The 27,826-nt window shown below is 39.6% G+C and overlaps 1 protein-coding gene and 1 long non-coding RNA gene across 18 annotated transcripts in view; both read left to right on the forward strand.

Moving 5' to 3' along the window:
• The window catches only part of rho-5 (rhomboid-5), a 133,390-nt gene that overhangs the window by 66,632 nt on the left and 38,932 nt on the right, over positions 1-27,826 (forward strand). The window lies entirely within an intron of this gene.
• LOC143305470 (uncharacterized) lies at positions 4,451-26,718 on the forward strand. Its single transcript, XR_013062426.1, has 3 exons — positions 4,451-4,883; positions 6,158-6,332; positions 25,763-26,718. It is a non-coding gene; the product is annotated as an uncharacterized LOC143305470 (long non-coding RNA).

Genomic DNA, 27,826 nt, shown 5'->3' on the forward strand with positions numbered 1-27,826 from the left:
TAAAGCGGATGGTTTCTACGGGGGCGGGGGTGCAAACATGACCAGAGGGAGGGGGTGGCTTTACTACTCCATAAATCGCAAGACATCGGGTCGGTCGTGTTTGTGACGTTGCTGAATTCAGAGTGGAAGCAGATATTTATTGCACGGCGAATAATTTACGACAACGACGTAATAAATTCGCCGGTACAAAAATTCTCTATCTCATGACTTTTATCATCCTACATTTCTTACGCGTTACCGGACGCGTACCTTCTGTTATCCATTGAAATTTTCATAAACCTGATGTATCGAATCGCGAAATTTTAAATTGGACAAATCTTTCACGGTGATTATTTACGAATTCGAGACGTTCGTCGACGGATAGATGGTATCCCGTTTTAGGGTTTAACGTTGGCTGGTATAATGAATACTAATACGTAAGCTCGCATCGAGCTAAGTCTAGATAAAGGAGACCGTCATCCCTTGTTAGTTTGTCGTTGATTGAGTCGGCTGGCCGGAAGAGGGGAAACTTTTAATTAGTTACTGATCCCACGGACGAAATAATTCCCTGCTGCGGGGCAAGCATGACGGGAATAAATTGAAATTGCACCGCTCTTGGGTTTAACATACTTTCGGCTAACTCCTCAGCTTAACGACGACCGAGGAAAAACTGGCCGATCGAACGAAGGATTAGAGTTGTCGATGAATTTTACGCTTCGACCGATCCACGTAGGGAGAACTGTTTTTTTTTCCCTTCAAATATCGTCGAATTAATTAAACATCATTTTTCATCGCGTACCAACGAAATTTCAATAGCTCTCTATGAAAAGGGCCGAGGATCTCGAAGGATTTTCCTTTGAAACGTTATTAATCCTCGTCAGTATCGTCGGATGACAAGGTTCCAGTTCCAGTTTATACGAACTGAAGTAACTACATCATCTAAGCGGGAATGCTGATCCATAAACGTCCTTCTGGACGCGTTTATGGACAGGATAATGGTAGGATCGTTGGGAAATGCCACGGAATGGTCTTGCGTCGGTAGAACGCGAATATTCTGTTCTAACTAGGAGGAAACCCGCAGGATCCGACCGCCAAGATCCTTATGTTATCCTGGTTGCATCTGTATGTGCAAGGACAGATCTGCGGGATCATTGAGTCTCTTCTGATGATTAAGGGATTACGCCTAGTTGGGAGTAAAAGTGAAATATACCATCGAAAAATACATGTTTTAAAGTAGTTTTAAGATTTTTTTAAAAGTAAAATGTTAAATAATGAAGGAAATACAGTTTTTCTCGAGATCACTTGCGGTGGCCACGATATCTTCTAAACCAATTATTTGAAATCAAAACTAAAGAAGATGAGTTGGTATATTATATCGTTAAGGGCCGGAACGAAGGGTTTTGCGAAATTTTGATTTTCACCAAAATGACAAGAATTTTACTGAAAAATCCGGTTTCTGAAGTGGTCAAATTTTGTTTTCTTTGCGATAAGAAAACAATTTTTCAACGGAATTAAAAATCCTTAATCTACCTTAATCTTCTTTAGTTTTGATTTCAAATAAGCGGTTTGGAAGATATCGTGGCCACCGCAAGTGATCTCGAGAGAAAGGCGTTCTACGAGCGTTTTACTTTTTAAAAAATCTTAAAACAACCTTAAAACATGTATTTTTCGATGGTATATTTCACTTCATAATAAATATTTATTAGGATGGCAAAAAAAATAATCTTAAATTGCATTTCACAGTGTTTAACATTTCGCAAACTGAAATTTCCTTCCTGCCATGCAAGGGTTAATGACGAAACAAATTTCGCGTCCTCCGTAGTTTTTCATCAATCTTTCCTTATTTAGAAAAATCGCGCCGGAGATACAAATCGTAGGTAATTCCATTGATATACAGCATCACGCGTCGCGACAGAAGGTGATTCAAGCCTGTGTTTAATCATTTAAAGGACTGACCCGTGAATATTTAAGACGTTCTATAAATTTCCTCGCCTTTATCGTGTTGTTACATCTTCTAAACCGTTTAAGAAGTTCTGCAAATTCTTCTCCATCCTATTTTCAGTCAGAATTCCTCTACGTCGTTCGTTCTTTTCGCTCGTTTTCTCTCGAGCTTTCTAACTTTCCTTTTTAACTTGACGCGACAGATCGGACGGCTGGATTTGCTCGCGGGACCTCTGCGAAACTATAAATCTTTGCATATAAAACATCCCGTCCGCGACAGTAAAATGAACAGAGGTGGCGCAAAAAACTTCTGGAAGATTATTCAAATAGCGGTGGAATTTAATGCTCTAGAAGCACCTGAGGTATCCTCACTACTACCAACGTTATTTCCAATATCGTGGAAAAATTTTTCCGATATCATACACACGCGTGCTACCAGGGTACGATGAAAAATAGCAAACTATCGATAGGTTTAATCACTTTTCTCGAACGCTTCACAAGTATTCGATAAATTCTATGGACAAACTTTCCAACGATCGAAATCATTTCTCCTTTATCACAGGATGATTAATAGTTTTCCTAAAAAGATAGAAAATATAATTCGGAAGAAAAAGTATTTCGACTACGAAAGATAATCATGTTTTATTATTAAAATTGTGGCTCTCTCCGTGGTCCGCCGCGCCGTCTCGGGACTCTCTCCATGGTCCGCCAATTGTCGCGCGCGCAACTTCCAAACAAACGATCCGCCTTTTCCAATTTACGCGGACGTTCCGAAATCTCGTTAGGATCTCCATATTCGCGGTAATAAATTTCGACAGGTCATCCATCAAAGCCAGCTTCGGATAAATCGTTCGGTGCGTTTGGCGAACGAGATGAAGTGACTTCGCGTTTAAACAGGTGTCAGGATATTTGTAAGAATATCCATAAATTATACAAAATGTCCTTCTAGGTGGTTTGAAATCTTCAATAATTGAATTCCAAGATTATCCATAAAACAGGTTACAGTTTTAGAGACGCGAAATTTAAATCGTCGATCGACGAACATTATTTTAAAGGAATTTCTCGATTAGCAAGGTACATTTGCGCGGTACTAATCGTTCAGAATTTTCATCGCTCGATCGAGTCGCGGATGCTAATCACCAACGTCAACCCCATCCATTTACGTAGCCCCGATTCGATGATGGATGTACACATATCAATTTGTATTCAGTATAAATAAGTCGTCCATGTGGGCGTTCTCTGTCCTAAATGCGTCCATATGAATTGTTCGAATTTACCGTTGCAGCGTAACGTGCAAATCAGCCGTCTGATAACAGGGACAGCCTGCCTCTGAACAATAACATTGTTCACGGTACAACTGTATAATTTACGTTTATCGTACTCGGTTAACGAACGGCATCGTTTAGAAACACGGGTTCGTATTGTGAAGGGAGAATTTCTTTGTCATCGGATAATGATAACGCAACGAAAGATTTGGAAATAAGAAAATGTGGTATAGATGTATTTTCTTATCTTCTTTTTACATTGTAATACTTAAGATTCTGGTTAGGAAATTCTTCTGGATGTATCGTTTCATGGTAGGAAAGAATTTTTAAAAGAACCGAGATATCACGTTTTATGCATACACCGTGTTTCCCGACTTTCCGACTGAATTTCCAAGATCGCGTAGACTTGTTCGAGCGTACAAAGAAATATTCAGTCCGCGAGAAGTTACGGTTGTTTCTGAAATTTCAATTTGCAACAAAATTTACCGCTACATTTCCTTCCCTTCTGTTTCTTGTTCATTTTGAGGACGGATCGATGGAACGAATTTTGACCAACTGTCGCGTTTGATAAGCCTAATCAGCGGTCAGAGTTTAGCCGTCCACCTGTCGGATTTCCTCGCGGAACGTCCGGCACGTTGCTAATTAATTGTCCGCAGCTTCGATCAGCCAGGCGTAATTAAATTAGGGTTACACGCGTCGCGTACGAGATTCGTCGGTAATGTATTTAACAATTTCGCAGTCCCTTGTGATCTCGTAAATAATTTTAAATTCTTCATTTTCAAGGAACCAAGTCATCTCAGAAATATTTAATTTCATTTTTTTCATTTTTTATTCTTGCAAGGATAGACAAAAGTACTGTAATAGAATGGTTCTTTTCAAATCAGATATACAATTTAAAATTACACCAGAGAGCTGGGAAAACAACGTGTCATTGAGGTCACGTTTTCTCTGGCAGTAGATGCCTTTCACTGGTAGTCTGTTCGTGTCCTCGATATTTCCTCTCTCGTTTCTTGTCTCTTTTCTACCATTACCGTGACTATAGTAAAATGTACACTTTCCCTTCAGATTTATAGAAAATGCATTATTTTTTTTTTATAGATTTTAAATTCAATCCTAAACGTAAAAGAATTCCTTGTTATTTTATCTTCCGTTATTTAATCCATTATTTAATTTTCTTTTAACTTTCGATAAAAAATTAATTTTATAATATTTGAAACAATATAAAAATTGAACGTCTTATTGAAATTTTTTCATTTATCCATTTAAAGTACGTAGGGAGTACCAGAATCTAGAGAGTATTTGTTTTGAATCGGCAAAGTCATTAACCGAATCTATAGCGAAGGTTTATTGAAAAACAACACATCTGTCCTCAGAATGCATTCAAACGTAACGCGGTAAGCCGCCAGCACGTGTGCCGGTGCGGCGCGCATCCGGTCTGCGCAGTTCAACACGAGCCACGGTCAGTGGCACGTCGTGTCGATCGCGTCGTACATTTTTCCAATCATTCTAATTACCGTACGCGTAATTACTGTCAACGTGGGTCGTGATTTAACGATAAAAGTATAAAGTACGCCGTGTTTATTCGATAAGTGTGATTTCTCTTGGGAATAGTGAGTCAGTGTGATAAACAAGGCGACGCAACCGGCGTCTTTGTGGGGGTCAAGTATTGGAACTACGATTCGAGTTAAAGCAGTGCTGGTAAGCATTTAAAATGTTTCTTAGTGAATTAAAGATTGGAATTTTTGGAATGGCTTATATATCTTTCTAAACAATGACTGCTCGAGAAAGCGTTACTTATCTTTTAATATATTAATTGTTGATCTCGTAGACACTTGTTGATAGAAGTTTTACACAGTCTCATAGAAATATTTACGTAGTGACATACTTCGACTGAACTTTGTTTTAAAGGGCATAAAATTATTAATTCTTATGGTTGTTATTTAATAGTTCTTTTTGTGTAAATCAAATGTCTATCTACATGTGTATTATGCGTCATAGGTTAGGTTCGTTTTTCGATAGCATTCTGATATTCGTCTCTGTGGACGATCACATTAAGGATATAAACAAAATGGCATCCAACTAATATACAGAATTCGCTATAATCGTTCGATTTTAAATACGTATAACTTTTAAACCGCTGATTTCCTAATGTTAAAAACATTTTTGGGTTCTGTGCGTAGGAAACTATTAAATAGCAAATGAAAATATTAATAATTTTGTGTCCTTTAAAACAAAATTCAATTTCATTTTTATTCCATTAACATAGGTAAAGGTAAAATTATCTAGAAATAATATCGTTATCTAACAAGGTTATGTCTCATATATCAAACGATAAAATGATAAAACTGATATGTGTCACAGAGAAAGGAAGGTAATTGTTTCCTTAAAGATTACAGTGACTCAGGCATGAATCTTAGACACACCCAGATGTTTAGGAAAAATTTTCAAATTATTCTTTCTTCCTTTCTCTTAAAACTGAAGGAACATTCGTTAATTTCTTTACTATTGTAAATATTTATTTAAATAATAATGGCATAAAAATTATTTAATCAGATAATAATATTCATCAAATTGTATAGTATTTAAAAGAATGAATAACCTAGCTGTTTCTATAAATGCTCGTTAAAATGTTGCTACGAAAAATTTCCATTCATAACACGGGACCTTTGGAATAGTATTCAAGGATATCCTTTGCGTGTCGAGAACGGAGAGTTCTCTTTTCTTTTCCATGGAATAACGAAGTAGCGAAGACCTCGGGGCACAAAAACACTGAATTAAAGTTGTTTACAGTAACGCTGTACCGTCTGCTATATAGATTTTCACGAAAAAAAAAAAAAAAATCGCGAAATCGTATTATTCTTATTATATTACGTTACTGAAATTTCAACAAATTAAGCCATTCCAAAAAGAACAATAAAAACAGTATTCGTCTGGCTTCGTTGTTTTTGACGATTCATTTTAAAAACACGCAGAGTCGAATGCACCGCTATTCTCGAGGAGAACGAAAATGTGTAATTTGTTACGAGCTTAAAGGGAAGTATAGAAGGCGAAACAGTGTTGAGTGTTCCACGAAACGAGTTCTTCACGACCTTTGCCGAAGTCGGTGATACATTTCTAGCTGTATCTCTCTTGCTCGGGCAACAAAATGTGAGTAACAGAAATAAGACTACCATAATTGTTCTTATTACGTCAGCTTTGCGTCGTATAATTATCTAAAATTATCGTGTTTCCTTTCAAACACCTGATGATTAGCATCTATAATATCGTTTTTCTCTGTGATTTCACTTCTGTACTGAATCTCATCTGAAATCTATAATTTATAGCGTACTTTAGGTTTTCCTAGGAAGAATGGCGATATAGGAAAAGCAGGAATTCCCCAAACCTTAATTTTAATAATATTAATATTAAAAGTAATTTAGAAACAAAATAATTCAATTTTTAGTTATTAAGTACTATAAAATTTAGTATATAAGTGAGAAATATGAATGTTAAATAAATTTCAATTCAAATTTTTGCGCGTCAATTTGTACACCCACGCAGTAGGGCCGACCTCTACAGTAGTGGGGCCCGCGCTCTATGGGCGCTCCGATTGGTCACTGTTTTTTCTTAATAATTCAAAAACGAAGCTTTAAACAACATTTTTGCAAAGGAAAATGTTGTTCAGAATCACCCCAGCTATCACCCTCTTAAGCAGCTTAGAGAAGAGGAGAAAATTTTATTTGATTTCGACTGTACATAAAATAAAACGCATATGACGCATCTCCCATTTCCTTATACATGTATAAATAGTAGTACATAAAGCACACAATGCCTGATCGGTTATCTCGGCTATATAGCGTAGGACGCATATGGTGCGTCATCAGTCTTATCATTATCATCGCGTGTACGATCGCCTAATACATCTGACGGTAATGTACATCGTCGTCGACGGTGATACATGGAGGTGTTGATCTCATTTCCGGTATAGTAGAGGCAACGTTGCCCTGATACACGTGCGTTTGATTTACTCCTCTCCTTTCTGTGCTGCGGTTCCACGAATGTGTCAGAACTTGCACGGTGGTGTCTAATTAGACAATAGTTCAATTACATCAAATTATAAAAAAATAGTAATTTCTTAGGGAGTAATACAGACAGGTAACTATATTAACACTAGAACTACCGACGTTTGATGAACACTTATTTTAAGGTTGAAAATAATATAGAAAATTAATTAGGAAAAGAATGAAATTAATTTGATTTATACATCCATTCGTTATCTCGACAATAGCGAACATACATTTCAACCAAAGTACCTCCGTAAAATTTGTAATTTAAAATAAGAAACTTGAAACCAGTGGTTTGGTAGTTCTAGTGTTAATCCTTGATTCAGTGAAAAAAATGACGAGACATCGCGAGAATGTCGAGGGTCGAAAAATTACCAAGTAAATTGCGAGTAGATCTCCGACAGCCAGTTCACGAGTATCAAAAGCAGATCCCGGGAATTAAAGAGCTGGAATACCACCCGGTTTCCACTCCAGGGTGTCTCGTTGGCGACAAAATATTTCCCTGGAAAATTTCAACGATTTCAAAAAAAACGCGACAGAAAAATTGAAGAATTTCCAAATTCGAGGCGCACCCTTTCCTTCCATCACTTCACGATAATCGATAGTTAGGATTGTTCTCTGGCGGCAAACTTTAGAATAAGTTATTTCGACTGCTAGATACTCTAGGAAACTGATTTCAGAATTTTCCTTAAGCGTGGAGAGGTCGAAAGCGGAAAAGCGCGCTCCGTGTGAACGACTGGCCTGGGAATTAAGCGTATAGTCGCAGCTGTCTTCTTCGAAAGTTGCTGTTGTTAACTTCCGCTAACGTATTTCTAGCCAGTGTCGCGAATAACTAGCAGCACCCGTTGCATTTTTAACACCCTACCCTCGGACAAAGGGAATAATTCGCTTCGAAGAAAGTTAAAGGAGATTCAATTAGCCATCGATTCTGTAGTAAAGTATACAGTGCAAAAGAAAATTAGTGGTTGTAAGAATGAATGTTCATTTCTTTTTCATAGCTTTTTTTTTTTTCAAATAATTTTGAGGGGCAATGATACATATTTAAATCAGAATTAATTTGCAAATTGTTTCATTATGTGAGTACTTTTTAGTCTTTTGGAATTCCAAGTTATATAATTTTCATGGAAAGCTAAAAAGTTCCTAAATTTTATATTAAAATTTAATTTCTTAAATTTTTATTTATCTATTTTTTAATAGGATTAGAAAAATTTGTCATTATTAAATTTATATAAATGTGTTCACTTATAATTGTAAAGAATTAAAACACAAAAAAAACTCGTTTTTTCCGAAATAAATTCGGTTATTCTTGAACGAAAAATCCTGCAGCTCTGAAAATGTTTGTGCATACATATATTTTTCGCGTGCCAGTTTTCTAGAAAAGAATTTTCGTTTTTTCCACAAATGGAACTCTGCAATTCTAACACCAGAATCGTAATCAGCGATCCCGGAAACGTTTAGATAACCTTTGATTTCAGTAATTTGTTCGAAAGAAAAATGTGCCCCCCAAAGGGTTAACGAGGCGAAGTTCTCGAAAAGGATCGACGCCGCCGTATTGGCGCGGTCTTCATTATTTATTCGAGCGATTTGAATAAAGCGAGCGGAAATATCTTGGAAGCGTCCGCAAACACTTGGCAACTTCGGCGTCGACTGTATAATGTCTCGGTTGTTCACCGGCGACCTTATACACGCCGATATCTTCTCGCGACCCGTCAAGTAGAATTCGAAACTTCCTCGTTCTCCGTTTTATTCATACCGGTTGTGGTCGTTAGACGTTGCAGATGGAATTCTGAATTAAAATCCTACCGATACCCGAAGAATCGAGAAACGTTCACCAACGTTCCTCGATAAAAGAATTTAACTTCCCCCAAAAAGTCAATCATTATCCTTTATACTTTGATCCCGAAATTTCGTCAAATTCGCGCCTGTTCAAGTACCGTTTAAATTGCAAAAAAATTCTCGATCCCCTTTCGCGTTAGATTTTTAACCACATATTTACCGCGTTAATTGCGCGCCCGGCAGATGGGATATCCGTATTTAAAAGGCTCAAAGAGGATCTCCATTATACCGCGTTAATTTCCATCGGGGAGAAAGAAGGAACGAAAGGGTTGCCGTCGGCTTTGTCGGTAATTACGATGGGAGAGAGATACATCTGGCGATGGAAGAAGCGTTCCCCGTGTCTCTAAGAAGGGTATCCGCAGGATATTGCACGGTTCGCGGAGGAGAACGAGAACGAACCGCGAGATTATGCGACAGTGCACGCAGCAGCTAGCTTTTTCATCTCTCCGACGAGAGGGGGTAGATTGTCGTACAAAGGGATACAGAGAGGGATGGTAGAGGGTGAAGTTTTCGATACACGACGGGACGGGTATGAAATATTCATGGAACCAACGGGAAAGTCAACCCCCTTTCGTTACAACGAATCCACGGGGCTCGAAGGGTTGGTCGGACACGTTCAACCGTAGACAATCTTGTTTTCGAGGGGGATGCAAATCGCGATCCTCCCCCCTCTCCTCGATGCACCCTGCGAGAAATCGAATTTCGGATAAATTCTTGAAAGCTCGCGTCGTTTTGTAAATAACCGAGACGGGAAAGCATCGAAATAAATTGGCGGATTCGTTGGATGAAATATCGTTGCGGCTCTTGTAATCGTTCAGCGGGATGTAATCGGAACGGGGTCGATTTCTGTCCAACAAACGCGTCGAAACGTTTTCCCGTGAAACGTGTCCGTTGTAGTTGAATGAAAAATTGTGGCGACAGATGAAAAATCTCGTTGCTTTTCTGCCACTTCCCGCGCGGTTGTAACGAGCTAATATTTCCGTATCCGTTTACCTTATTAAATTGGAGAATGTTTCTTATGCAAACCGACATTAACATATTTAATTCGGAAAACAGCGACAAAATTGTGCGGAGACAAGGCTGACGTACGGGATTTTTTTCCGAGAGCAGAGGGTTAATTAATTATCGTCAGGCGGCTTCGTTAAACGTTGAAAAATGTGGGTAGCCCCGGATAAATGACGGAATCGTGGTGACCCGGGCGAATAAATGTGGACCGACGCGAGACGATGAACACGTCTGAGGGTAATCTCGGAGGAAACGATCCGGGGATTTCTTTGGGAAGGAAAAAAGATCCTATGCTTTGTTGCATGCGCCATTGTGGGCTGTGTGAACCTGGCACCCGACTTTGAAAAAACTAATTTTTTTTTACGGAAAATGATGGTGTTTTGTTCATAGTTGATTGTAGTTTTATCAATTAATAAATAAAAAAAATTGAAAAAATGACTCGCTATAAATTTTGTAACTCAAAAAAGCATGGTTCTTAGGCGTATAAACAATTGCTTGTAACTTTTAAACTATTCAACTACAAACGATTCCCTATCACATAGAAAAAACCTATTTGAGATATCTCAATGTCGGATGCGAGTCAATTCTTCAATTTTATTTATTTATTAATTGATCCAACTACAAACGAAGCTATTGTTAGTACAATCAACTACAAACAAAATACTATCATTTTCCATAAAAGAAAGTTAATTTTTTAAAAGTCGGGTGCTAGGTTCACATAGTTCCCAAGCGAATTTGAGATATTTCAATGTCAGGTGCGAATCATTTTTTCAATTTTTGTATTTATTAATTGATAAAACTACAATCAACTACAAACAAAATACCATCATTTTCCATAAAAAAAATTCGTTTTCTCAAAGTCGGGTGCCAGGTCAGCTACCAGCTGACGCGTGTAATTACTCGCTCGCCGATCAAACCAGAGAAAACCACCCCCGAAACACTCTCCCCTGTTTCTCTCGATTCGGAATTTGATTTAGTAATTTCCAAGAATCGAAAATCAGCTTCTTCGAGGAAATCTGTCGAAAGGAATGTTCACGGTTCGAATCGGTAGGCAAAACACAGGTCGGTCGCGAGTCGCGTTTGTAGGAAATGTCGGTGCAGAGCTCCGGGTAAATCGATAATGCACCGTCGACGTGTACCTGGCTGGCTCTCGCATATCTGCATCCATTCTCCCGCTTTCTCAGTCATTTCCCTCCGTCCTGGCGTTCTCCAGGCATCTCGAGATGCAACGGTAAGCACTGTATCCTCGGATTCCATAGACGGTGGAAACATTCTTCGCGGAGAATGGTTGCTGAAGTATTAAAACGAAAGGTTCAAGGGAAAGAGCAGCCTTTTCCATAGGCTTCTTTGACTTTTCCGCGTTGCATCTCAAAGGATTCAACACGAGAGACGCGAGGGGGGAGAGGAGGAAAGGGTATATCGCTGCGAGTCCAATCTCGTATTTCAGAAATTGCCCATTTTCCGCTTGGCTCCATCTATTTCCTTCTCCTTTCTCCTCTCTCCCGTTAATTTCTCCTCGCGAATTCGTCGCTTCTCGAGGATTTCGCAAAGGACGAACGGTTCGAAGAGTCCCGTGATTTCGGTGCGATCGATACGTCGCATTGTCTCCTCGCTGAATTATTTACCGCGGACCTTTTCGTCGCTCGGACAACCAGCTCGTTCCACCGCTTTTCCCCTCGCCTTTATTTTAGAAACCCTGAGAGACAGGGACGATGGACAGCTGATTGGTTCGATATTTCGGTTCATGGAAATCCGGGGAAACTTCGATCGTTCACGGTTCGGATGAATTAACATCGCGTGAAACAGTTTTGATTGCTTCCCCGAAGTCTCGCGAGAATCGATGACATAAAAGTAATACATCAATTTGAAGCTTAATGTTTAACGAAAATTACTGTATAAACGTTTCTTTAATATTCTTAATAGAAAATTAATGGTTCTTAATTGAAAGAAAGAAAGAATCAATTTGTATCATCTGCAATTTAATTTGATTTTATTTTAAAAATATCAGTACTGTTAATAGGACATTTATATGGTTGTTTTCGTAAGATTTTAAGCTTTAAATTGATACACATCAAGTACTATTTCGCGTAACTTTTGTGTCATGAATTCGTGTCAGACAAGCGACTCCTAAAAATAAGAGGAAAACTTTGAATTTACTTCACGATCGTTTCTCGTTTCTACCTTGATAAAGTGCAAATATATTCTGAATACTCCGTTACTCTTTAACCCAGAAGACTATTAAGAAGGGCGGGATAGCGAGAAGAAAAAGAAAACCGTCCGCTTATCGATTAGCCTGGCGGCAAGCGATTTTGCCTTCCAAATTCGTGCTCGGTGTCTCGATGGAATCGTCCTCGCTGTTATTCATGCAATCGTTGCATCATTATATCTTAGAGTTATCTTGAACGTTCGTTTTCGTAAGCACCGATTATTGATTTCACCTTTAAAGACCGTCCACGCGAGAGTAAAAGGAGTTAGCTGATAGCTCGGTCGAGAGAGGAAGAGAAACGGGAACGAGGATGAGCTTTAATTGGATTAAAATTTCATCGACTGGATGACTCGTAGTGTTTTCCCTTCTCGTCGTTGAGCTTGGACTTATTCGTTAGCAAGCCTCGTACTTTAACTGTATCCAGAGGCACATGGTTTCAAGGGTGGATTACAGCGAACCTTTATCAGCCATCGCGCGTTTCCACTGGGATAGGCTGTGTTTAAAGACGTTTTCAGGAAGTTTATACGCGTCCTCGCGTCTCGATTCGTGTTTTACGAGGATAATGAAAGGGGAACGTGGAAATCCATTAAGTTTTCATCGGTTACCTTTGCCGGTGAAGTTGCTATTTTCCACTGGAAGACGTATGGACAGCGGTTCTCGTAAAAATAATATTCTCTCTCTACTTTCTTTTTTCGCGAACCATCCTCTGTTGCTCGGAAACGAGCTTTTATTACACCGATTTCGGTCCACGTCACGTGTTCCCATGAATAGCTATGGTACTTTTTGTTCCCAACCGAGGAACCAATTCCGGCTCGTCGATTTCCACTTTTACTTTTCTCCCCGAAACTTTCCCGTTATTTCCCCCTTTTTTTTCTCATCCGGGAAACAGGAACTTTCCTCGGCCGACGCGAGGTTCCTTCGAAAACATCGGGAATGATAGAGAGAACTTTCCGTTCCCGAAATGGTCGTAGAATTTTGATGAAACGACGATTACACCCGAGTCTTTGACTCGACTGTTTCGACATCGGAATTTTGTTGTTCTTAAGATTGGAGCGCGTGAATTATCATCGTTTCACTGAAACACTCTCGGTAGCATCTTCCTTTCGACGCGGAAGAGAAATGGATGATTTCAATTTCGTAGCCGATAATGTACAGACACGGGAACGGTATTACAGACCATTACTCTCTGTTCCTACGAAAATCTCGGTACTCTGTTCGCGAGCTACACCGATCAGCAGAATCCCGGTTAAGAATGTTCTCCTTCGTGTTCTTTCTTTCCTTTTATTTTATTCCCCTTCGCTACAGTTACGACGAATCGTTCGAAAGATATACGCGAAGCATGTGAAAAGTTTCAGCAACTCGTCTCCATGTTATTTTCTTATCGCGTCGAGGGGAGAAGCTTTTAAATTATTCCGCGGAGCTTTGAAAAATTCGCCGCGTCAACCAACTCGAACGTAGAAGAAATTTATGCAAATGAATAAAGCATGGAGGATGCGGTTTCTGGGTACTGTTCGAAAAGCGCGCGTTGTTTCCGCGCGGTTACAGGGAAAATCGAAAATCGTTGAGAATCGCGAGAAACGATTCCGCGGTCGAACGAACGAACGGTAGATTTACATTCGTTATGCTCTCGCGGAAAATGGAGCTCGGGATTGCGAAACTCGCTGCGTTTTTATCGGGCCTTGTTCGTTCGAATCATCGAACTCGATCGCGAATTTTGTTGAATAATTTGCACGGGGCTCTCTCCGTGGTCCGCCGTCGCGACGGTTCGAAGCTGTAAGTTTCGTTCGAAGAATAAACTTTGCGCTTTTTGATTACGATTGTCTCCCGGCGAGAAACTTGACGATGATCTAACGAGAAACTGGCGGTTTCGAAATTTGACGAGGATCGCGCGACAAGTATCCCCCCGGACTACGGACTGATGTAATTTACAACGACACTTGGCGGATGACTTTCTGACACGTTACAAAGAACGCGTTTCATATACCCGGTGAAATTTGCCTGTCTCTCTTTGCGTCCCCGGCGATATTATTCCACGTCGATCCGCCGAAGCGAACGATAACTTACCTCGAGAAAAGTTGCGCGATATCCAAATGAAACTTTCCGCGAACGCTCGTGTCAGAGGTATTCTACTTATTTCTTTTTTTTTTCTTCTTCCTCTCCCCGGAGCATGCGATTTCGAACGGATCTCTCGAAATAGTCTTTCGAAAAGAATTAATTAGGCGTGAAATCGAGAAGTTTTCAGCGTGATTTCGAATCGAAACTTTCGAACGAGCTTGGAAATTATCGCGAACCTTCGAGGCTCGTTGATTTTTCCTCTCAAAGGGCGTGAAGGCATTAATTTTCTCGCCTACCGTTCACCAGTGGCATGTATTAATTAGTTCCCTTTAGAAATCCCGCCTCTCCTTCGTTTTGTATCCTGCTAATTAATCCACGTTGAATATTTCTCTCGTCGGTCGATTCGGTCTAATCGGTCGTTTTGTTTAATTAAGAATCGGTTGAACAAGATCTCTTCTAATTGTAAATTAACAATTCGATAAAATTTCTTCAAGCTTCCCGATGAGGAAAGTAACGATGTGAGAATTAATTTTTGGACGACGGACCATGGAGGGAGCCTCAATGTTAATATAATTATTCGGCTTCTATAATTGTTAAGCTTCAAACTTTCCGATAGGGAAAGTAACCATATAAGCGTTTACTTTTGTATGGCGGACCATAGAGGGAGCCCCAATTTTAATAGTTAAGCTTCAAGCTTTCCAATGAGGAAAGTAACGATATGAGAATTAATTTTTGGACGACGGACCATGGAGGGAGCCCCAATGTTAATATAATTATTCGGTTTCTATAATTGTTAAGCTTCAAACTTTCCGATAGGGAAAGTAGCCATATGAGAATTAATTTTTAGATGACGGACCACGGAGAGAGCCCCAATTTTAACATAATTGTTAGGCTCGTAGATAAGAAAAACCGTGTCCATTTTTCCACGATACTACGCTCGTGGACACGTTCGATAGAGAAAAGAAAACGAGAGACAAGCCGTAGAAACGTAAAAATCCTCATGGGAAAAGGTTAATCCCTCCCCGGGAGCAATCTTTTGTATCTTGCCCTATCTCACAGACCTTAATGGATCGGCGTGGCTGGTTTTACGCCGCACCAAAGGGGTTGTTTTCCGTCGAGTTTTCTCCTTCTCCGTTCTTACTCGCCTCTCATTCTTCCCAGCTAACCACAAATTCTCCGGTTTTATGTGTCTGTCCGTTGCATTCGCTGAGTTTCCCCGAAATGCACCCGAAACGATCCCCGATGATAAAACTTTCACCATCCTTGCGGCTATTTTCGATGCAACGGCCAAATTTTCGAAGGAACTTTGATTGTTCGAATCGAACTCTCTCCCTTTCTCTCTCGAGAAACAGCTACAGGAACAATAGACTGTTTCCTGTCGGATAGAAAATAGTTTATCGAAATGATCTAGCGTTTAACCCTTTGGTGTCGAGTCGATGAATGATTCGTTTTTAGAGATAATGGTAATAAATTTCACAACAGTGATTGTTTTTCCGTATTATTCCGATTGGATCGTTTCACGAGAATTTTGCGTATATCCGTGATAGGGAAAATGATGTCGGATCATTTGCCTGTCGCACGATATCGATGACGTTCTCTCGATTCGACGGCTGACCTATTTCCCGAGGATCGCTTCTCTACTGAAATTTAAATGTTGCTTCATCTTGCGATAAAATTGATACCACTCGGCGGACGTACGTTTTCGTAAAATCAAATCAGTCACTTTCGACGAAGAACCGAGCAACTTTAATGTATTATAATCGTGATTCAGTAGTATAGGTAAAGCATAACGCAGGCAGACTGGTAACGGTGCAGGTGGGAAGTTATTTTCGCGTCGCTAGGGAATCATCGATGCAAATTTGCAAATTTCTCCCGTGAAACGATCGCACCTAAAGGGAATGATATCCGTTTTCTCTACTCGCGTAATCGGCTGTTTAAAATAAATAAACGTTCGCTGACCAACGGACCGAAATTTCCCGCCAGTCAGGAACACCGGTCGGTGACGTTTATCCCGGAAGAAAATGGATCCTCGAACCGGATATCCGCGACAGAGTCCGTACAGCCATTTCGGCGCGGAAGGAACCACCAAGTCGAGAGGATCGATGGTATCGACAGCCTGTCCTCGACCATCTCCCGATACAATCCCAACCGGACTTCCGTTCCGAAAACTAGATGCCTCATGATCCGAGCTTCGATCAAATCGTATCTATTCATCTTCTATTCCTAATATTCTTCATTTATAGTTTGTCTGTCTTCTATTATTTTGTATTTGGTGATTTCGGTTGATTTCGATTGATTTCTATTAATTTCGATTGATTTCTATTGATTTCGATTGACTTCGGTTGATTTCGGTTAACTTTGATTGGTTTAGGTTCACTGCGGTTGACTTCGATTGGCTTCGATTCACCGCGGTTGACTTCGATTAACTTCGATTAACTTCGGTCGAATTACGCTACCCTTAACAGCCACGCTACCCGAGTACTCGTACGTCTCGAATACCGAGCCAACTATTCGGATACTCGACCGATCCGAGTACTATAGATACACCAATACTCTAAATAGCAATGTTACTAAATTAGTCGATTATTTCCCACGGACGTAATGGTCAAAGTTTGTAAGGATCAGACCCAGGCAACGTTCAAAAGAAAAAGAAAAAAAAAAGGGAAGGAGAAAGTAAAGTTTGAACGTAACAGTGGAGAGTTCGGTAGCATCGAAGCGAGAGAAACATCAGAGCACAATCATTCGCAGTTCCGTAGGAAAGAAAAGTTTCTTTACATGCAACGAGTGCTGTTAAACTGTGCCCGTGTTCAAAGCTTGCTGCAACGTGTAACGATGCCATTTCGAGTGCAATCTTCTTCTCTGTTTATTGCGCCCGTATTTTATCTTGGAATTTCCTCGGATCCGCCTCGTTGCAGAACTGCTCCGCGCAATCATTGAGTGTATAAATTGGGAGAATTATGCCGGAGAAATTAACGGAGCTTTAAGGAGGACGATAACGATTTCGCGAATTCCCAGAGGCGCATTGTCTTGTTGTTCAAACACCGTATAGGCATACATATTTCCCAGCAAATCTGCTCGAACATATTCGTTATTTCTTATTAATTAGTGCTACTCTGCACCGCGATAATTTAACGCGTTCAAAGGAGATGGCCATCTCCATACCTTAGTCGACCCCCATTGTCCCGGCAAATTTTTACCCCATGGAATCCATAGAATAGGCCGCCAAGATGATCCATACCAAGTTTTATCCAAATCGATTAATGGGAACATGGTCAAAATGGCGCTCAAAGTTGACCATTTTAACACGAGGCTTTATGGGGAGTGGTCGAAATCGTGCTTTCGGCATCCTAGTTTCCGGATATGTTAAACTAGGCGATAATACCTTTCAAATGAACCCATGAGCATCAAAATCGTCAAACGGGAACTTGGTCAAAATCCGCTAAATAGTTTGGTTAGAAATCGACTTTGAAGATTTTCTTCATTTCTTCACAACGGGTTTTGACCAGGTTCCTGTTTGACGATTTTGATGCCCATGGGCTCATTTGAAAGGTATTATCGTCTAGTTTAACATATCCGGAAACTAGGATGCTGAAAGCACGATTTCGACCACTCCCCATAAAGCCCCTTATTAGAATGGTCAACTTTGGGTGCCAATTTTGACCATGTTCCCATTAATCGATTTGGATAAAACTTGGTATGGATCATCTTGGCGGTCTATTCTATGGATTCCATGGGGTAAAAATTTGCCGAGACAATGGGGGTCGACTAAGTTACAGAGATGGCATACGAAAATTCTTTATAAAAGTTCCTCCATTCGAATTAGCTAAAATGTAGCTAACTATCAAACATCTCGAGATCCCTGCAGTCTATCCAATGGCAGACGAAGCTTCGCCGAGTTATCCAAAAGGATGGTAAAGCCGTTTCGGTCCGTCTGGTCGCGAACGAAACCGTATTTACTTTTATGTCGAACGTAGACCTGGCTACGGTTTTCAAGCGGCGTTATTCAAACTCTTTCACCGCGGCGAAATCTACGGGTTTCGTGATGGTAGCTAAAGAATCCGCGGTAGAAGGAGAGGACGGGGATGAGTGTGAATTATGAAGTTGGGAACTCGAAGAACGGACAAAGGGAGAGCTTTGCGAGGGAGTCGTATGGGGTCCCAAAGAGGGATTTGCTAAGATGCCTCGCCAGCCGAGGCTGTTTCCAGCCTCTTCTCTGGCACGGATCGAGCTTAAATATGGCAGGAACGATGAATCTTTAAGAACCGTCTGCCTCGCTTTCCGCAACAACCCCCTCGCCGCCCGTATTATTGAAATCGCTTCCCAGATTTCGGGCAAAGACCGGGGGTCCTTCTCGCTGTATTCGCTCGAAACGTTCTGAAATATATTCTTCGATTTAGCCTCGCTGAATCTTCGACTTTGCACCGAGGAAAATTGTAAGCGACGGAATCGTAAGATAAAGGATTAATCATTTTCTCCTTCTACGATCGACGTTCATCTCCGATGAACGTTGTGCAAGATGCATATCCTGCGGGATGAAGTTTCGACGTAATTCGATCCACCCGGGCTGCTTCATTCGGAGAAATTCGATTAATCCTTTGATAGTTTAACCCTCGAATATCGGACATCGCCGAATTGAAACAGGGTTCGATAATAAAAATTTAAATTTCTCAGGTTAATTAACGTAGATTTATTGGAATAATTATTTATCTTAATTATTGCATAGAAATTTATCTATCATTTTGAGAGTTCCTTTTGTTCCCGAGGAAACAAGGCTCGATAATAAAAATTTAAATGTGTCAGGTTAATTAATGTAGATTTACTGGAATAATTATTTATCTTAATTAATACATAGAAATTTATCTATCATTTTGAGAGTTCCTTTTGTTTCGTTTCATCCTGCTTTCAACTTTATTGTAGCAGTGTCGTTTTACTGTCCATCAAACTATATGGACGTCCATTTCCGTTTTATCTCATTTTATTCATAAGCAGACGTTATGGATAGTATAGTTTTTATTTTTTTATTATTCGCTATTTTCACGATCGGAAAAGTGATAAACATAGTTCGAGTCGTCGATTATTCAACTTTTCCCGAGGAAAAGTTGCACCGTGTCGTTGGGAACGAGTTTTTGATGGAGTCACGTGTCGAGGAGGGAAGACGATAATTCGCATTCATATAAAGGCGCGAAAGGTTGAAATTTGATCAGCCTAGCGAATATGTACGTCGCCGGGTGCAGCTGCGAAACTCGGAAAATTTTTCTCCGCGAAGCGCGCTTTCTCGTGCAGTTTCCCCGGGAAACTTTACATCCGTCGGTTACGTGACCGAAGCACGGACATTTATAAGACCTGCGCCGGCTAGCATCCAAAAAGGATATAAACAGAGAGACCGAAAACGCCGAGCCGTTCCAGTTTGTTTGCGTTGGCGAGCGTGTTTTCACGCGACCGTATTTCCCGAGGAAAAATAGCTTGTTCTTTGGCGTTCCCACGTTTCGGGATAAAAAGGAACGCAATGCCCGACCGATGCATTAAAGAAACCCTCGACGATGCTATTCGTTAAATAAAAGGTCTTTCTTTTACTGAAAAATCGAGTTGAACTTTTAGAAAAATTAACTGGGCGAAGGGATTTGGAAATAGTAAATATCTCCGCCATTTTGTAACTTATTCAATTTCCAAAAATTGGAATACAAAGTGAAAAGTTAGCTTTACATGTTTGAAAAAGAATCACTTATACAGTGATTGATTCTTTTCCTAAAAAAAGTAAAAAATATAACGTGTCTCTCAACCCTCGAATGGCGGACCATGGAGAGAGCCACGATTATAATATAATTCAACATTAATATATTCAACTTTAGGCTTCACTGTTGAAGGGTTAAATAATAAAATATCATTTTCGTGGTCTATGAAAACAATTTCCAAAGGAAATGAGTATCTTTAGACACTGCAAGTAGTATAAGTCAACGATATTTCCGACATATAGAAATTAGTCCATCGAATAAATGAAAATTTAGTTGAATATAATAAAATGAAGATTCTTTCCGTTACAATGAAACAAGAGAATACAATAGATCGATTCTTAATATGGTTAGCATGTATCATATTCGATAAGCGTGACCAGTTGCCGAACGACTGTTGCCGACTTATCGACAAAACTAATGCCCCGTTCGATCGTCTGAAAAGAAGCAAATAAATGGAACGTGTGCACACAGGATCGTAGCAAGCGTCATCCATTTTCAAGGGAATATTAACCGTGCTACGCTTTTCACTAGCACGAGTAAATGTTCGGTCGAGCGTTCACGGATACACGTATAGCGAGGCGGCCGAAGAAAAAGAAAGAAAAAAAGAAAGATAAAGAAAATCGTGCGAGCCCATTTCTCAGAAACGTCGAAAGAAACTAGCTCAGTCATTTCCCTCTTTAAAAAAACACCCTCGATATTTATTTGTTGCCTCATTTCCTGTGCGCGTAATACTAGATCCTTCGAACCCTTTCCTTCCCAAGGAACATTAATCCTTTGTTCAGTTTTATTTATAAAAGATCGTAAATCTGGCTGATGAATTTTCCTCTTTCAGTGTCCGGTGTGTTTCCTCGAATTTTTCAAATTTTCCACCGCGACGCGGTGTGTTTCTCTGCTTTTGTACTTTTTTTCAGCTTGTTGGAAACATTTTTCGAGTCACCCCCAATTAGCTAAGGTGAATTTTCATGTTCCCTCGCTTCGTTTCTTTTTGTCAGCCCCGTTTCGCTGCGCTTTCGCTTTGAACGATTCTGTCCGTCGCGTTTACGCGTTTCTTGCGAGCCTTTTGCATGCGGAAAATTCGTCGGATCGTAATTTCAGCTATCGCGAGCCTTCGTTTGCATGCAGAATTTTACATCGCCGCTTTGGTTAACTCCGTGTTGATTAAATCTTCTTGCGCGGTGCCTTCGTTTATTTCTCCGCTGTTCCGTGTTATTTACACCGGTTTCTCGTATTGTCCCGGCAACTATGCTCTGTACCTTTCCGCGAAACACTGGCTTTGTAACGTCCTTTACAAGTCTGTTTTTCATTAAGGGGTTAGGTCACTCTAGAATTTTGAAAAAATCGAAATTTTAGAAGGTGCCTTAATGTCTTAAAAATGATATGGCAAAAGATTATGGGCGGGAAAAATCGATTACTGAAGACTTTAAACTCATTTTTCAAACTGGGCGGACCCATAAATCAAACAGATCATCACCGAACGATTTGAAAATTTAACAATATATTCAAAACTAAATTCTCTACCGAACAACGTAGGATTTTTTCATTATATTGTATAGTTCTTTTGTTATAAATAATTTTCTAGCGATATTTTTTTGAAATTTTCTCTTAAAAAATACGCCATTTTTGCAAAAATCAATATCCTACATAGTTCGGTAGCTCATATATAACCGAAAATATTTTGGTTTTTTATCCTAAATTAAAAATTGCAAGAAATGCTGCAGAGCTCATATTTTCATTTGAATCACTATACAAAAATTAATTTTTAAAGTTTATTAGTTGTAAAATAGAGGCATCCTTACAGAATTTGGATTTATTCCATTAATTTTTTTTTTTTTAATTCCCAAAATATGCCTATTTTTTCTTGTTCTAGAGTGGCCTAAGCCCTTAATTCGAATTCGTTTATCACGGGTAGTTTCGTTCGAGCCACGCGTGCGGAGGTATCGAGCTCTTTCCTAAAACGTTAGGCAAAGGGTTGGAGCACGGTAACCCAGTTAATTTCCCGGCTTCCGTCGTTGGACAGAATTCTTGGCGTTTCCTGCTAATTGGATCGCCACGATGACGCAATGAATATTAACGTCCTAGTCATTTACCCGGCTCTGCGAAGCCCATTGAAGTTTATCAAAGGATGTATTACTAACGTTATTCAAATGTTATGTCACACTTCCAGACGTCCATCGACGGAAATTATTTCTTGTATAATTTTCATTTCATTAACGGAATATTGCTCCTTGGTACTTTAGTCGAAGTTCGATGTCTGAAGACAAAGTACACGCGACTTCCATAAATCAAACAGATTAAAGTCTTCGAATAACAGAATATTAAATATGTCGATCGACGTAGACGTTGCTCCTCTCTTTTTCTTTCCTCGACGAAAGAAAAAGAAGATTGTTAAATATAGCGGTGAAAAAAGAGTCATACTTATCTCTTAAATTTCACGTTTCACATACCGGATACGGAAAAGGTAGCCCCGGGGAAAAAATGAAGCGAGCTTGGAGTCTGTAAAAGTAGTCCACCGTGGAGATTGAAAAATGAAGTTAACGTTTGAAAATTGCCAAAAAATTCGGGCCGCACTCGCGATATTGATGTTTCGCGTTGAAAGATAATCGAGTTTATTATTTTTTGCCTGAAATAACCTTGTTCGCGCATCTTCTTATTCTTAATAAACGCAAATATTTGAGATAGCGGAATACAAGAAAAAAGGATGGATCTTTTTCTTAAGGAAAGAATGTTGGAAATTGCCGGAAGGGAGATCGGTGGGAGGGGAAGTTTCGCGATAAACAATGCGCAAAATATTCTTGTTATCTGCGCTATTTATTCGGCTGGGATACGGTTTATTAGCAAAAGCACGCAACGTTCCGGCGCTCTTATCTATCTCGGCAAAATATGGCTACATTTTTGCGGGTCTGCGTTTCGTTAAGGAGCTTCGAAATAACGAGCCACGGCGAACAATAAAGCGAAGAGTCATATTTTTATCACGATGGACCGATGTAATATGAAATACGAGATTATATTAAAATTGGAGCTCTCTCCATGGTCCGCCGTCGGAGGGTTTGGAAACGCATTATGTTATATTTCTTTTTTAATAAAAGGATAAATCATTGTACAGGGGTTAACAATTGTAAACGTTGCTCTTTATTATTCGGGATTAAATGAGAAACGAGGTTAAATTAAAACGTCGAGAACAGATGGAATACGAAAAGAAAGATTTCTCTAAATAGCCTTTGTTTGATTTCTCTTGAAAAGAAACTCGATTTCCGCTGAAATTTCTGATAAACCTCACAGATTTTTCTTGATCATTCACAGTATTTTAGAATCGAGAAATTAGATTCCTATTCCTGCGCTCTGGGCACGAGAAAATGCTCGGTAATAAAGTCACGTAAGTTTTCTCAATGCAAATGCGTTTCGAGGAATATCCGAGAAGATAAATTCTCGTAGCTGTTCGTCTTGATTCCCGCATGAAACGTATCGTGAAATTATTCTCTCCCTTCCGCCATTCGATCATCATTCCCTTTGATAACTCGTCTTTTACACTCGCGTTTTATAACTGGCTTCTTTTCCCTTTTCCCGCGCCTCTTCGTTTGCCGAAGCAGCTTAGAGCTGAGAAATTCTCGAAATTCCTTATCCTTTAACCCTTTAGAAACGATATTTATCTTCATCTGAATTTTTGTAAAATATTTTTGAAAAATATTTTCGAAATGCCTTTGAAGTTTATAAACCTTCCCGGCGCAACAGCGGGAGATGTTAAATAACAAATGAATTTATTGTGCTATTGTAAAGCGGTTCGTGTAATTTTCGAAATTCCACTGAGCTTTCCTTTTACCATCGCCCGCACGGACCCTGTTTTTATCGAGTTTTCTCGTATCTGGTCGTTTCTTTGGTGCATTGCACGTTCTCTGGATCTGACACTCAGCAGACGTGATCTGAGATCGAGCGGAAGCTCGTTGAATTAGAGATAGATAGTGAATTTTTTAATCTATCGTCTCCATAGCGGGCACAAAAGTCGCCGGAAGCTTTACGATTTTTCCTACCTTCGTTCGATTATTTTCAATCTCTCCTTACCGTATACATCAAAAACAATACACGCTTCGGGTTCTCTTTTTTAATTGAAATTTTGCTGCGAAAATTGAGATTTCTGTCGGGAATAATTGTGAAAATCAGTCGGCTCGTATTCAGAGATTTTCCGGATGTTCCAAACAAACGCCACTCGGTTTCTCTTAGTTAGATTGAATCTCATCTTCCGGCATTTTTCCGACGATTTTCTGCCACGATAAATCGCAAAAGGTCCGTTTCTAAATTTTGAATCAAATCTTTTTCTTCTTGTATCGAAATTATTGCAACAGATTATTTCTTTCGATGAAAATCTGATTCGAATTTGAGTAATAATTATTGATCGAAGAGCGAAACGGGGAACCGGATGAATCGATCGGTTCTAATTTCTAATCCGAGCCATAACCTCGCGAGAATATGGTTTCGGTGGCGAGGCTGCGGCCCTATCCGAGAATTCCATGAATGGTTGGCATAGTTTTCGACGATGGTATTTAGTAATTAGCCTACTGCCATCGGAGCGTCGTGCTTCTCGTGCTTGCACGCTCCAGAAAGCCGATCTTTCTTCCGAAACGGAGAAACCGCGATTTAACCGCGTCCAACGGATGCATTTTCCTCCGAACGACCTCGTCCCCTGATTTTCCCAATTTTTCTGCTTCAATCTCGTTCGCGAAGATGAACGTTCCTCGGAATGATTCATTTTCTCGCGTTTAAATCGACGAGTTATTCGTAGAATAAATCGAGATTTAAACGATGATATCCAGTTATTGCATTCAGGGAATTTAAACGCTGCGGTTGTCCGATTTTCCTTTGATTTCCTTCTGAATGCTTCATAATGTTTAACATTCTTCGGGTAATCACAGTTCGATGGTTTGACCGATGTTCGATTGAAAAATTAATGACTGAAAATGATTCTCTGATAATTGATCATCAAGTGCAATTAACACTGCGAATATTATTATCAGATTATTTATTAACACATTGTTTGAATTTTCATGTTATAAAGAATTCTCCTAGTCGATTAATTAGAAATACTTGTTTCCTTTGTTAATTTCAAGTTCACGCAGCAGGATTTAATTATATAACGGAAAGTTGTTTAGTTTTCTTGAATACGAACAATGGAGAGGTGAAATAACCGTGTGAAAAGCAGTCGTGATTGACGTCGTACGTGAAACTGACGGTTGCGGTGTTTTCGCTGAAAATGCGATTAGCTAAATTTTCACGCGTCTCGACGCTGGGAAAACTCTACCTCTTCTTCTGCATTGACGATAAATTTGAAACAGAGACATTGATCGTTTTATGGGGATACGAATACTAGATTTTACAAAATCATATTTTTCGGACGGCGGACCATGGAGAGAGCCCCCGCTACGTTCAAAGGTTAATGGATAACGAATGGTTCGAAACGAGTTAACGAATCGTTGAACCCCGGTAATATATAAATGCTTCGAAAGAAAAACATATTTCAAGGTGTATAATTCACGTTTCACGTATGAATCCCTGCGCAAACAATGCGAAAATAGTCGTTCATTCGAAACGTTCTCGTTCGTTTCCATGCGTGAAATTAAAATCGATGATTCGTTCGCGCGATGATTATTTACGTTACCCCTATCGTCTGGCAAATATACTAATGTGCTCTTTTCTGTTTGTGTGTTTCAGGTGAGTGTCTATTCAACCCTTTATTTTAATCAAACGACACCGCAGTGAGTACGGATAAATTTGTATTTATTTTATAAATAATATATTCAAACGACGAGAGTTTATCTTATCTCGACTGTATAAAAAGTGCATAAAAATGTTGTTTCCTTGGAAAGATATTTAATATGGTCGTGGAGGGTAAAATTGCGAAACGATCGTACCGTCTCTCGAGAGGGCAAGCACACGTTCGTCCCCATAACAATAGAACATACGGTTCAGGTTAGACACCATGATCAGATAATGGAGCACCAAGAGTGCATTACACTGTATAGTCAAATTATGCATTTCTGAGAGTACCCTGTACTTGCTTATCACGTACAAGCCTGTATATTCCCGTTGACCCGTGTCCCATTAAACGTGCACAGATTTCAGCCACGAAAGACCCGCCATCGTCGCTTCTTTTCGCTTAATTTTCCAGGAATAATGAAATTCACCTTTCGCTATTTTCACCAATACCGATGCATTTTCCGTTCCGCGTCATCTCGTGAAAGGGGTAGTTTAAAAATTTTCAAGAATTCGATTTGAACGAGCTTGGTTGTTGTCAAAGCGTTATTTCTGCAGGGTTGCGCGCTTTTAATTACCCATCTCTTTCCGCGGAAAACCCTATGGCAATTTCGATGTTTCTACGATGGTACAAAGGGTCCGGTAAATGAATTGAATTAAGTAGAACGAGGCCGGTGATCAGACAAAAGCTGGCCACTTCTTTCGTTCAGTTTTACGGCTGAAACTCGATATTCAGCGGAAGTCTGTTTAGAACACTGTGCACAGGAAATGAAAGTTGATCGTATTTGATGAGAAAAAAAAAAGGGAACACAGGATATTGCGTATTTCAAATCGATTTATTTATAGAGGTACAGTGTGTATGTACTAACATTTTTTCAAATAATTTTCTAATTCAATCTCGTCTACATTTTTCCAAATATCTTTTTAATTCAATCTCGTCTACACTTTTCCAAATAATTTTCTAATTCAATCTCGTATACATTTTTCCAAATAATTTTCTAATTCAATCTCGTCTATATTTTTCCAATTAATTTTCTAATTCAATCTCGTCTACATTTTTCCAAATAATTTTCTAATTCAATCTCGTCTACATTTTTCCAATTAATTTTCTAATTCAATCTCGTCTACATTTTTCCAAATAATTTTCTAATTCAATCTCGTCTACATTTTTCCAATTAATTTTCTAATTCAATCTCGTATCCTTTTTTCCACAAATTTTTCTAATTCAATCTCGTCTATTTTGTCAAATAATTTTCTAATTCAATCTCGTCTACATTTTTCCAAATAATTTTCTACTTCAATCTCCTCTATTCTATTTCAAATAATTTTCTAATTCAATTTCTACACTTTTAATCAGAGTTGTCAAGCAAAGTGTAGAAGTCGTCCCATCGATTGATCGCAATTAAAAGCACTAAACATCGGTAATAAAGAGAATTCAACTTCTCGAGCCTCGAAACCAGCCTCCAGTTTATTAACGACGCCGGGGGCTAGTCTGGCAAAGTTGCAGGAAATCGCCAAATGAGTTTACAAGTCCTCTGTTGAAACTCCCAAGGAAAACAACAATATTTTTCACACGTTCCTCCCAGTCCCGTCTAATCGATACTTTTTTCTTTAGATAAACCGAACAGGATAAAATTGCAAATGAAAATGACGCAGCGAGAGAATGTTGAAAATTGATATTCTAATCTTCATCGACTAGCCATCGTGCTTCCCGTACCGTGAAGTAGTTTCGTCGGACAAAGGCTAAAAGCGACTTCCGCTCGATACAACGTGTGCCTATATAATCTGTTGGCCATAGGCCAGACCAGCCATTCGACAGATTTCTGTTTTCCTGCGTTTCGTCGTTTGCAGTCCCTCGCATGGAGATTACAGGCTGGCTCGATGGGTCTCGTGTTTCATAGTCCTCCCTTAGCTCGTTAAAAGTTAGCGGCGGAAAAATTCGATGGGGCCTCGCTGAAGCTACCCGAAACCTTTGTAACGCGAACGGAAATCCATTTGCAGCCGCGATTTTCCGCGAAACAT

The sequence above is a fragment of the Osmia lignaria genome, chromosome 7 (genome assembly GCF_051020975.1).
Source record: "Osmia lignaria lignaria isolate PbOS001 chromosome 7, iyOsmLign1, whole genome shotgun sequence".
Lineage (NCBI taxonomy): Eukaryota > Metazoa > Arthropoda > Insecta > Hymenoptera > Megachilidae > Osmia > Osmia lignaria.